Source organism: Xenopus tropicalis, chromosome 3 (assembly GCF_000004195.4).
Source record: "Xenopus tropicalis strain Nigerian chromosome 3, UCB_Xtro_10.0, whole genome shotgun sequence".
NCBI classification, from domain to species: domain Eukaryota; kingdom Metazoa; phylum Chordata; class Amphibia; order Anura; family Pipidae; genus Xenopus; species Xenopus tropicalis.
In genome coordinates, this window is record NC_030679.2 from 116,121,671 (window position 1) to 116,134,948 (window position 13,278).

At 38.9% G+C, this 13,278-nt stretch overlaps 1 protein-coding gene across 1 annotated transcript in view; it reads right to left on the minus strand.

Annotated features, from left to right (window-relative positions):
• Positions 1-13,278, minus strand: part of pcsk6 (proprotein convertase subtilisin/kexin type 6) — a 235,080-nt gene that overhangs the window by 200,487 nt on the left and 21,315 nt on the right. The gene's annotated exons all lie outside the window — the stretch shown is intronic.

The window sequence follows — 13,278 nt, forward strand, 5'->3', positions numbered from 1 at the left end:
TACTTATTAACTCTCTAGTTGGAATACAATGTGGTATGATTTGTTTTATTATTTCCTTTGGAATATAATATAGAGCACACGTGTGCAAGGAGTACAATTCCCCATGTGAAGAAAGATTACAATCAGATCTCAATATCCATGGAATACAATTACATATCTTTAGCTCAAAGAAAGAGTTTGGAAATTGAAATCCTAACGTGGGTCCATTATTTGCCAAGGAATACAATGTAAGGCCTACAGCTGAAAGAAGTATAAATCACAGCTCTAATACCCAGCAATACACACTGGATACTGGGAAATGTGAAATTCATCACAAAGTCAATTATTTCCCAAGGAATACAATATACACTCTACCAGTAATACAATGTGGTATAATTTTTCTGTTATTTCTATTGGAATGCAAGGAATACAATGCGGTATGTTATGATTTCCTTTGGAATATAATATAGAGAACACCTGTGCAAGGAGTACAATTCCCCACGTAAACAAAGATTACAATAAGATCTTAATATCCATGGAATACAATTACATATCTTTAACTCAAGGAAAGAGTTTGGAAATTCAAATCCTAAGAATGTGGGTCGATTATTTCCGAAGGAATACAATGCACAGCCTGATTTTTCATGAATGCAACGTGATTGCCTTGACCGACAGTGGAGATTCACATTTTGGGTTCATTATTTCCCATGGAATACAATTTAAAAATCCCCTCTACAAAAGGAATACTTATTAACTCTGTAGCTGGAATACAATGTGGTAAGATTTGTTTCATTATTTCCTTTGGAATATAACATAGAGCACACGTGTGCAAGGAGTACAATTTCCCATGTGAACCAAGATTATAATCAGATCTCAATATCCATGGAATACAATTACATATCTTTAGCTCAAAGAAAGAGTTTGGAAATTGAAATCCTAACGTGGGTCCATTATTTGCCAAGGAATACAAAGTAAGGCCTACAGCTGAAAGAAGTATAATTCAAAGCCCCAAAGCCCAGCAATACACACTGGATACTGGGAAATGTGAAATTCATCACAAAGTCCATTATTTCCCAAGGAATACAATATACACTCTACCAGTAATACAATGTGGTATCATTTTTCTGTTATTTCTATTGGAATGCAAGGAATACAATGTACAGCCTGATTTTTCATGAATGCAAAGTGATTGCCTTCACTAAGTGGATATTCAAATTTTGTGTCCATTAATTCTAGTGGAATACAATAAAAATCAGTTCTACTAAAGGAATACATTTTAACTCTCAGCAGGAATACAATGTGGTATGTTTGTACTATTTCCTTTGGAATATAATATAGAGCACACGTGTGCAAGGAGTACAATCCCCCATGTGAACCAAGATTACAATCAGATCTCAATATCCATGGAATACAATTACATATCTTTAACTCAAGGAAAGAGTTTGGAAATTGAAATCCTAACGTGGGTCCATTATTTGCCAAGGAATACAATGTAAGGCCTGCAGCTGAAAGAAGTATAATTCACAGCCCCAAAGCCAAGGAATACACACTGGATACTGAGAAATGTGAAATTCATTGCAAAGTCCATTATTTCCCAAGGAATACAATATACACTCTACCAGTAATACAATGTGGTATCATTATTCTGTTATTTCTATTGGAATGCAAGGAATACAATGTACAGCTTGATTTTTCATGAATGCAACGTGATTGCCTTGACCAACAGTGGAGATTCATATTTTAACATTTTGGGTTCATTATTTCCCATGGAATACAATTAATAAATCCCCTCTACAAAATAAATACTTATTAACTCTGTAGCTGGAATACAATGTGGTATGATTTGTTTTATTATTTCCTTTGGAATATAATATAGAGCACATGTGTGCAAGGAGTACAATTCCCCATGTGAACCAAGATTACAATCAGATCTCAATATCCATGGAATACAATTACATATCTTTAACTCAAAGAAAAAGTTTGGAAATTGAAATCCTAACGTGGGTCCATTATTTGCCAAGGAATACAATGTAAGGCCTACAGCTGAAAGAAGTATAATTCACAGCCCCAAAGCCAAGGAATACACACTGGATACTGAGAAATGTGAAATTCATTGCAAAGTCCATTATTTCCCAAGGAATACAATATACACTCTACCAGTAATACAATGTGGTATCATTATTCTGTTATTTCTATTGGAATGCAAGGAATACAATGTACAGCCTGATTGTTCACGAATGCAACGTGATTGCCTTGACTAAGTCGATATTCAAATTTTGGGTCTATTAATTCTAGTGGAATACAATAAAAATCAGTTCTACAAAATGAATACATTTTAACTCTCAGCAGGAATACAATGTGGTATGTTTTTATGATTTTCTTTGGAATATAATATAGAGCACACGTGTGCAAGGAGTACAATTCCCCATGTGAACTAAGATTTCAATTGGATCTCAATATCCATGGAATACAATCACATATCTTTAACTCAAGGAAAGAGTTTGGAAATTCAAATAATAACAATGTGGGTCCATTATTTCTCAAGGAATACAATGTAAGGCCTACAGCTGAAAGAAGTAATATTCACAGTGCCAAAGCCCAGGAATACACACTGGATACTGGAAAATGTGAAATTTATTGCAAAGTCCATAATTTCCAAAGGAATACAATATACACTCTACCAGTAATACAATGTGGTATCATTTTACTGTTATTTGTATTGGAATGCAAGGAATACAATGTCTGATTTTTCAGGAATACAATGTGATTGCCTTAACTGATAGTTGAGATTCATATATTAATATATTGGATTCATTGTTTCCCATGGTATACAATAAAAAATGAGCACTACGAAAGGAATACATATTAACTGTGAAGCAGGAATACAATGTGGTATGTATTTTATGATTTCCTTTGGAATATAATTCGAATTTCTATTGGAATGCAAGGAATACAATGCACAGTCTGATTTTTCAATGTGATTGCCTTGACTGACAGTTGAAATTCATAATTCAACATTTTGGTTTCATTATTTCCCATGGAATACAATAAAAAATCAGCTCTACAAAAGTAATGCATATTACTTTGTAGCTGGAACATAATGTGGTATGTTTTATTAAATTATTTCCTTTGGGATATGATGTAGAGCTTGCATGTATAAGGAGTAGAATACCATGTTAACCAAGTAAGATCTTAATATCCATGGAATACAATTACATATCTTGAACCCAAGGAAAATAATTCAGATGCTTACATTGTAGGTCTATTATTTCCCAAGGAATACAATATAAGTCCTACAGCTGGAAGAATTATTATTCACAGCCTCAAACCCCAGCAATACAGCCTGCCACTGATTCTCCACCATCTCCATTCTTCTCTGTCCAGCCAATGATTCTTCAAATGTTCTGCCCTGCCCTTGTCATTTGTTGATTCTTATTCATCATCACCCTGATCTTGCTCCAGTTCCTTTGCCACCCATTTTCATGTCTGCACAATACTCTCAGGGCTCTGTGGCAATAGGGGCATAGGGCCCTGAGGGAACCGTGGAGTTAGCGCATCAATAGGTACAGCAGCACCTGATTCAGAACAGGAGGCAGAAAGGACTAAGTGCCGCCAAGCACAATTATATGGAAGAGCGAAGAGTGCATTGTGACACAAGTACCTTTAGAGAAAGTGATTTTAGGTGCAACTCCCTGTGGGGAGAATCCCACTGTGCTTGCGGATGAAATCAGCCCTATAGTCTTTTTTTTTTTTTTCAAAGGTATCTATTTATGCATTTGTAACATAAACAACAATAAAGAATATGACATTGGTTCTACAAGCGTGTTTCATTTCAAGGTACATTCAATGCATCAGTTTAAATCAATCAGTAACAAACATACTCGGGATGATGGTTAATTATATAGTCGAGAGGAGGAGGGCTTTAGGATTCCCAATGGAGGTTTCATGTTCCCAAGGGTATACTGTTATTCTGTAGCCTCAACCCACTTTCCCCATACCTTGTCATATTTATGAGGGCATCTTCTTGCTGTATAAGTAAGTTGTATCAGTGGCAGAAGGCCTTTAAGAAGATTGAGCCAACTGGTAATTATCAGGGAAGAAACATTGTCTAGCTCTGGTAGGTCTTGACGCCAAGCTGTTCGAGCTGTAAGGAAATTGAAGGGTACAGAGAAATAGGGAGTACAGTGTGGTGATCAACTTTTTGGAGGAGTTTAGGAGAGTGGTTTCAAGTTTAGTAAGCACTATGGTTCTTTAGAATTGTTGTCGGAAAGCCTGTTGGAATTGTAGGTATGAAAACCAGGGTAGCAGCTCTCTAGTATCTGTGTGCCTGATCTGGTCTCTGGATAACAGAACCCCAGCATTTGTCACATCTCCCAATGTGTGTATGTTCCAATGAGGCCACACTCAGAATGGTGCAATATGTTGGAAATTGGGTAGATGGGAATTTCCCCACAATGGCAAACCCAGAGATAGGATTGGTGGCTTCAGTTTTTACAAGAGTAGTATTTTCTGCCATGCTATGTAAGGTGTCACAATGATTGGATGATTAGTTTGGATATCTAATAGTTTATGGAATGGGGTATATTTCAGTAATTCCATCGAGCTAGCTAAGGTTGCCTGTAGTGGAACGTTGGGGTTGGTGGGATCAGGAGAGAACCACCAGTGGTCATAATAAACCTGTGCAGCTAAGAAATAAAACTGCCAGTGAGGGAGACCTAGGGCCCCTTTTTGTCTAAGCTTGGCTCTAGGAAATCTGGGGGGTTTGTCCTATACACTTTTAGGCTTAAAATGATAATCCTGTTTGTATCGTTTCCACAGGCACAAATGCAGGTTTACTGGAATTGCTACAAGGAACAGATAATTGTAGTATAGAATTATCACAAGCACTTTTAGCATCTCGCTTTGTTTTCATAAGCTTATTGTTTGTCTTATTACTTTCTACTGGAGGCACCTGAGGCTGCCCCCATTCTGCGTCCTCCTACCAACATCCCCCCCGCACGCGAGCATACGCGAACACCCCACCACCACCCACCCAACATTAAAACTCCCATACGGAGCAGTGGGGAGAGGTCCCCATTGCTATGTATGGGAGCAAAATTTGAATATTTCGATGAGGCGGGGCGGCATGCCACCCTAGGCCCGGGCCTTTGTGGCCCAAATCCGGGCCTGCGCACTAAGCTTTTTCATGACCTGCCCTATTAGCTTAATTTCCCTATGGCTAAGATGCCTTTACCAACACACAAATTATATAATGTTACAATCAGTCTGTGGAAACAAGATGGTATGAAAGGCCTGTAAAGATGATTATATTTAAACAAGTGAATGACACAATAACCACATTATGCCTTTAAAAACGAAGAATTTTATTTTTTAGTTTGGTTGCTACTAACAACTGCACTATAATTTAAAACTTGTATTCCTAACTAAGCTCTGTTTCCCTCATGTTTGGTGTGAAAAATGTACACCATAAGTTCAGTAGGAAGGCATTGTCAGTTTACTGTATATACCAGGGGAAAGAAAATGGCCAAGAAGATATGCCAATGCTGGCATATAGGTAATGGAGAAAGGAATATGGGCTGCCTCAGGACCTTTAAGGTAACAGGGTCCTAGCACTCAAAAGGGCGTTTGTTGTGGTCTTAATACTGGAACACTGTGAATGAGCATTTGGATTTGATTATTTGCTATTAAGTTGTGAACATTTGGCCTTTTCTTGCACTCATAATGGTCACTGCCAAACAGCCCTTGTTTAAAATATCAATGAATAAATATAAAAATTAAATGTATTAATTGTGGGGCAGTTTGCAAAGTGGAAAAAATGGTGGCGATCACCTGCGCTGTATTCATGAGGGGAAGGCTGGGGGAGGTATGTGGGTATCCCCTTGGATGTCCCATAGTTTGTCCGTTATTTAGATGTGCAAGCTAGGGAGCAACAACAGATGCATGGCTCACTGGGGCCCTATATATACAACGGTAGGTATTATGTACAGGGCTGCAATATGTCCACAGCACTGCAATTTGCAACTTGTGCTGCAGCGCCAGGTGTAAAGTGTAGGCTGCACCAACATTATACAAGGATTTAATGAATGAGGCCCAGCTCTGTTTGCAGTTAAAATGTAAAAGAAATGCTCCACAATCCGAAACACAGTTTCATTTGTTATTACTGTGTATAGCACTAATAAATTCACGTTATGATCTCATTATTGTTAGGTTAGTAGCTGACCTACTGCTTGATTGCCCATATTACTGGTCTTGTTATCAATCTGCTCACGTATTACAGCTCTCACTTGGACATATCTAATTGCTTTGTACAAAGACTTAATTAAGTAAATGAGCAAGGACATACGATGAGGGCAGAGTTCTGGGAATTAGCAAATGTTCTATTCAAGAGAATTAGGCAGGCAACTCAAAAAGTGAATGACATTCATGAAACAGTAGCGGGGTTAGAGGGATTCCCTACCGAATACCTCTGTGGCATAATGAACTGAAATAGAGTTTTTCTGTTAAAGAGTATATTGGCTTTTTACAATAATACTTGCTGTTTATTAGCATAATGTAGCCTTTTGGCCATGGAGTAATAAATAGATGCAGCTCTCCCACTGTATATGGTTACAATACATGTGAGGATATTTTGGGAACACAAGCTGTTGGCTGTTTAGAGAGATGGAGCTCTGTTTATGGTGTTTGTTACTAAAATGAAATACACTAACCCCTGTATATTATTAAAAGGTGCTAAGTTTGTCCAGGAGCAGCAACCCATAGCAACCAATAAGATACTTGCTTTTAAACAGGTAACCAGTAAATGCTACCTGCTAATTGGTTGCTATGGGTTGCTGCTGCTGGGCAATCTTTTGGCCTTTTATTACATAACCCCCTAAGTATCCTATATTTTATTAAAAACATTATTTTATGTCCTTGACCTGTCTAAAATGTGCCCTGCCTTTTATAACCCCCTTTTGTCTCCTCTCTTGTCACACCCCATCCCTCTCCTTTATCCTCTTAACCCCAATCTATACCTACTAGCCACCCTTTGCTTTCTCTTCTTTGCACCCCACCCCCCATTAAGATTATTCATTATTGCTAGGGATGCTACAACTCGAGGTTGGGGTTGTTTCCTCTGGAAAAAAGGCGCTTGCAAGGGGATTACTCTGTACAAGTACATTAGAGGGGATTATATATAGGCAGATAGGGGGTGTTCTTTTTCCCCATAAAAATGATCAATGCACCAGAGGCCACCCCTTTAGATTAGAGGAACAGAGCTTCCATTTGAAGCAGCGTAGGTGGTTTTTCACGGTGAGGGCAGTGAGGTTGGGGAATGCCCTTCCTAGTGATGTGGTAATGGCAGATTCTGTTAATGCCTATAAGAGGGGCCTGGATGAGTTCTTGAACAAGCATAGTATCCAAGGCTATTGTGATACTAATATCTACAGTTAGTAGTAATGGTTGTATATATAGTTTATGTATGTGAGTGTATAGATTGGTCAGTATAGGTTTGTGTGAGCTGGGTTTACTTGGAAGGGTTGAACTTGATGGACTTTGGTCTTTTTTCAACTCTACATAACTATGTAACCTTTACGCTTCTCTCCCAGTCCAAGGCCACAACATACCTCTGTATACCGAGAAGCACCCAATCTTCCTATTAGTGCTGGACCTGTGTGCTCTGCCTTTTATGGGTTTGGGTGTGTTTCAATGCTTTTCAATGGTGGCAATTAAAGGATAAGTAAGCCTTTTATTTTAAAATCCCCTAAACAGCCCCCAGAATAACATACCCTTCTCCCTGCATGCAGATTTATGTTGTAGATCTATTACAAGCAGGCGCCTGAAGATTGATGGTTGATTAGGTCACTTGCCATTTAGGGCAATTGCACACGGTGAGAATTGTCGCCCATGGTAAAAACCAATCTCCTCAAAATAAAATCCATTTTGATAACATTAGAATTACCACAAATAAATGTCATTGCTGGGGGTGAAGGCATTTCCCCATGATTAAACCAAATTGCCACAAGAAATTTACTTGCAGTGATGCTAATGTTAGCAAAGAGGATGACATTTTAGAGAAATCTGTTGCCCGCGGTAGCGCTTTTTTTTTTACCTCAGGTGACAAATCTCCCTGTGTCCCATTGCCCTTATACGCCAGAATAACAAGTGAAAATAGTAGTGTGTAACTACATGGGAACCTTTGATATCATAAAATTTCACTAAATTGTAGTGAATGTTTAATAAATCTGTTTTAGGAATAGTTTTAATATTTGTTTTATCAATGCATGCATGCTGTGAGTCTCTGACAGGTTTCAGCTGCTGTGATTGGCTGATTCCAGCATGAGTCAACAATTTGCACTGCATTACTAAAACACTGTCATACAGAATTTTTCACTATCTACTACAGTTTAGAGGATTCTTTTCATAACAGCAATAGTTTCCCTTTAATTCTAAAAGCTGGCTACACATACACGTGTTACTTCATGTATTATTTGGGTTGCCACTATACACATTTAAAAAGATCACCATCTTCTAACTGTGCAGTTGGTAAGCTTCTCACCCATGACTTTCCACCCATGCTACTGCCAGTTTATATTTGCATTTACCTTCTTCCCATTTACATGGGTATGTTACGTCTGGGCATTAAATTGCCACTGGACAAATAAAAAGCTTATTAATGACATGGGGTAATGGGTAAACTGACAGGGCCCAGGAGTATATATGGCCTAGTAGGGAACTGACTAATGAGCATTTGTATTCTATGCTTTTGAAGCAGGGCCTCTACCTAATGTTTTGTAAAAGCCTTAATGGTTTTGCCATGGGACCCAATATCTAAAGGCTCCACAGACGTAGCATAAGGCAGGGTAAATGCTCCTTTTATTAAGTAAAAAGGGGTAAAAAACACATATTTAAAAACATACTCTAAAATGTATGAGCCACTCACATGCTTTCCATGGCATTCTGGGAGTTATAGTTTTACAAGCCCTTGGAGGAGAGAAGACAGTATGGTTACTTCTGCACTCTCAGTGAGATTCATAAGGGACCCAAGAGAAATCCCTTGAAAAGAACAGATATAGACAATAACACCATAACTCTAGTGATAATTTAATCACATTTACATATGAAAATATTTTTCATCAAATTAACATTTCCCAAGGCAAACAACAGAATAAAAAGGCAAATGTAATTTCCACACTCCAACAGCTACCACCCCCTGATTCTGAAAATAACAAAAAATGTGATACTGGGTATGTTAATAAAGTAACAATTCCTTTGTTATTCTCTCAAATGTGAAATTAAATGATTTGCCTGTATGACTGCCCAGGATTCCTTCATCAGCACACAGACCTGGTAATAATGTCTTTTAATTGGAGACCAATACCCAGGGCTGCCTTTGGGGTGTTTCAGCTGTAAAGGTATACTGGGTGCTATATGATAGGGTGGCCAGACTCATGGTTTTGTTCCATGCAACACACATAAATTCAATAAAATAAAAAGGGGAACACTGAATTTGCAGCACAACACACGCGTGTGACATAGGAGGGTGATTTACATTCACCGATCATACGTCAGAAGCAATTGCATAGTAAGCGAGTGGGGGATTGCTTATTATGCACATGCATACCAACCAACATGGCCACCCACAACGGGAAATCCATTCCAGTGCAGGTAGCTCAGCGCTGGCGGGGGAGTTATTTTTAAAAAAAACATTTTTGTTTCCCCCAACCGGAGTGTGGGCTCTATTAGGCCGGACCTTTGGTGGGGAAAACAACATAGGGCTGATAGGTGCCCTTTGAACATTTCCTTACCCAGCATTACAGTTATAGATAAAATGTACTGACCACAAGAGGGCACTCTTACACTTATTTATAACCGACTCCTGTGTCTACACTCTGGACTGGCTGTAAAGCACCTGACTGAATGTTCGCATTGTATATTTTATATTTCTAGGTTCTTCAAAGAGTTTATTGGGAATAGTACAGGAATGTTCCAATACATAGTTACATAGTTACATAGGGTTGAAAAAAGACCAGTGTCCATCAAGTTCAACCCATCCAAGTAAACCCAGCACACCTAACCCACACCTACCAATCTATACACTCACATACATAAACTATAAATACAACCACTAGTACTAACTGTAGATATTAGTATCACAATAGCCTTGGATATTCTGATTGATCAAGAACTCATCCAGGCCCCTCTTAAAGGCATTAACAGAATCTGCCATTACCACATCACTAGGAAGGGCATTCCACAACCTCACTGCCCTCACCGTGAAAAAAAAAACCCTACGCTGCTTCAAATGGAAGCTCCGTTCCTCTAATCTAAATTGGGGGCCTCTGGTGCGTTGATTGTTTTTATGGGAAAAAAGAACACCCCCCAACTGCCTAAAATCCCCTCTAATGTACTTGTACAGAGTAATCATGTCCCCTCGCAAGCGCCTCTTTTCCAGAGAAAACAACCTCAACCTCGACAGTCTAACCTCATAGTTTAAATCTTCCATCCCCTTAACCAGTTTAGTTGCAGTCTCTGCACTCTCTCCAGCTCATTAATATCCCTCTTAAGGACTGGAGCCCAAAACTGCACTGCATACTCAAGGTGAGGCCTTACCAGGGACCTATAACAAATACCAACAGACATTTGCAATGCTTGTCTACACTAAGGGGTCTATTATGCTGTGTAAAATGAAATTTGCAGAAAACACATTATAAAAAGTTTGCCGTTCGAACGCCAGATTTTATGCCGTTATTTGACGCAAGTTCCCGCGGAAGAAAAAATGAATATAAAAATATGCGGATTTTAAGCATAGAGCTTACACTTGCCTATAAGTACATATGTTTAATGTAAATGCATTCTGCTTATCATACATTAAAAAAGGTGAAATAATTTACCAGGAGCTTCTTGGGACATTTTGCTGCTATTGCACCCTAGTACATAAAGGGGCTTAAAATCGGGCATTTAAAGTTACCTGTGAGCAGTTTTTCTGCCTCTGGTGCCAACTTAGGCAAGGTAATGCCCCAGCATATACCAACTTATCAAGGGGAAGTTCTGCCTTAACTTATTTACAGCTACCCTCATGGTTTCACAGAAGTGCAGTCACAGAGTACCTTGCGTGGATAACTACGAGCTGTTTGACAATTTCATAGGAACTTCATGGTTTATGTTCCCTCTAAACAGTTCAGTGAGGAATAATCTATCAATTCTAATCAGACCTTACCTCAAAAAATGAAAGTAATTTGTGCAGAGGCACCTGACTTTGTTTTAATAATGATATATTGTGCCTCCATAATGTTTGGGACAAAGGCACAAATGTTCTTTGATTTGCCCCTCTGCTCCTTAGCGTCAAATTTCAGACGTGATAAAAGTGCACATTCCAGACTTCAGTTTAATGTTAGGCTGATGCCACACAGGGCGTATTCTCAGCAAGCCGAAAAAACACTTGCTGAGAATACACCCCACTACTGTAAATTCAACCTACCTTGTGCCTGCACCCAAATGAATGGAATACACACATGTGCCTGCACCCGAGCGTATTCCATTCATTCGGGTGCAGGCACAGGTAGGGGGAGTTTCAAGTGTATTCTTAGCAAGCGTTTTTTTGGCTTTCCTAAAATATGCACCATACGCTTATGTGCACATTTACTAAAATCTGATTTTTTGGGGGCTTAAAACATAGTATAGTAAAAATTTTGGAGTAACCACAGTAATTTCTGATGTTCTAAAATGTCACAATAATGCTTAAATCGTTTGTACAAAAATATAGAATTTACATCCTGAACATCCCAAATTTTTTGCGTTGAAAGCATTGTTAAAACTCGAAAAATTCGCATTTAAACAGACATTCGTTTCCATGAATCCTTTTTATTTTTCCCAAACAGAAATTGCTCCAGCAGTCATTTTAGGAGCATTGGCACTCATTCTTGGGAAACAATGTGTTTAAGTTTCAATTGAAACTGGGTGAAACTGAAAATAATGATGGGATTAAGTTTCCCTTTGAAGCTGGGTGAAACTGAAAACAGGGGATTGATTTGTCCTTTAAGGACAGGCTGTCCCTGACTGTTCTATTCCTCTGCTATTCTAAAAAAAAGTTAACTAAACATTAATAAATCACGAATTATGGGAGTTATTTTTGCAAAACTCAAATTTTTCTGGGAATAATAATGAAAAAACTGGGGAAAACCCACTTGTAAATCTCAAAATTATCTAGAAGTAAGAAAAAATCCAACTTTATCTCATAATTGCTTAGTAAATGTGGCCCTTAGGGGCCCATTCATTAAAGCACAATTGACCATGAGTGAGCACTAAAGCACTCTTTAGGAGGCAGGTGTCTCTTTGTCAGAGACTATCCGCAGAAGACTTTATGAAGAGAAATACAGAGGCTGCACTGCAAGATGTAGACCAGATTACAGTTTGCAAAGTACTTAAAGAGCCTGCAGAATTCTGGGAAAAGGTGTTATGGATAGACAAGACCAAGATTAACCTGTATCAGACTGATGGCAAGAGGTAAGTGTGGAGACAAAAAGGAACTGCCCAAGATCCAAAGCATACCAGCTAGGGATGCACCGAATCCAGGATTCGGTTCGGGATTCGGCCTTTTTCAGCAGGATTCGGCCTTTTTCAGCAGGATTCGGATTCACCCTAATCCACGGTCCTGGGCGAACCGAATCTGAATCCAAAAAATAACGTGACTTTTTGTCACGTAAACATGGAAGTTGCTATAATAATTAGGGTTCGGATCGGAATTTGCTGAATCCTTTACGAAGGATTTGGGGCTTCATCCGAATCCGAAAAAGTGGATTTGGTGCATCCCTAATACCAGCTCATCCGTTAAACATGATGGTAGGGGTTTTATGGCTTGGGCATGTATGGCTGCCTCAGGTACTGGCACACTTGGTGGCAGTTGCACAATGAATTCTGGTGTATAATAACATACAGACAGCAGCAAGAGGTCCTCTGCACTCATCTATTATTAATATATAGAGGACATTAAGACATCCTGTGCATTAAGCTGCCAAGAAATGCCCTCCCCTTTAAGCAAAAAAGGGACTGTTTATCCAGCTGGCCAACTACGTCAAAGTCATCCCCTCTGGCCAGTCCTACACTCACATATCTCATTCATTAAGAATTCCACTGCTTCAACATACATTTAACGAAGGGACTGAGTTTTACCTGCATTTTACTTGCTTTAAAAGTTAAGACCCCCAAATGGCTGCCATTTTTATTGGCTCATTGGGATCACCTGACTGTAGCTGGAAAGGGCGTGAGCTACAACATGGACCTGGCCACTGCTGTATAAACTATAGCAAAAAAAGTTGTGCT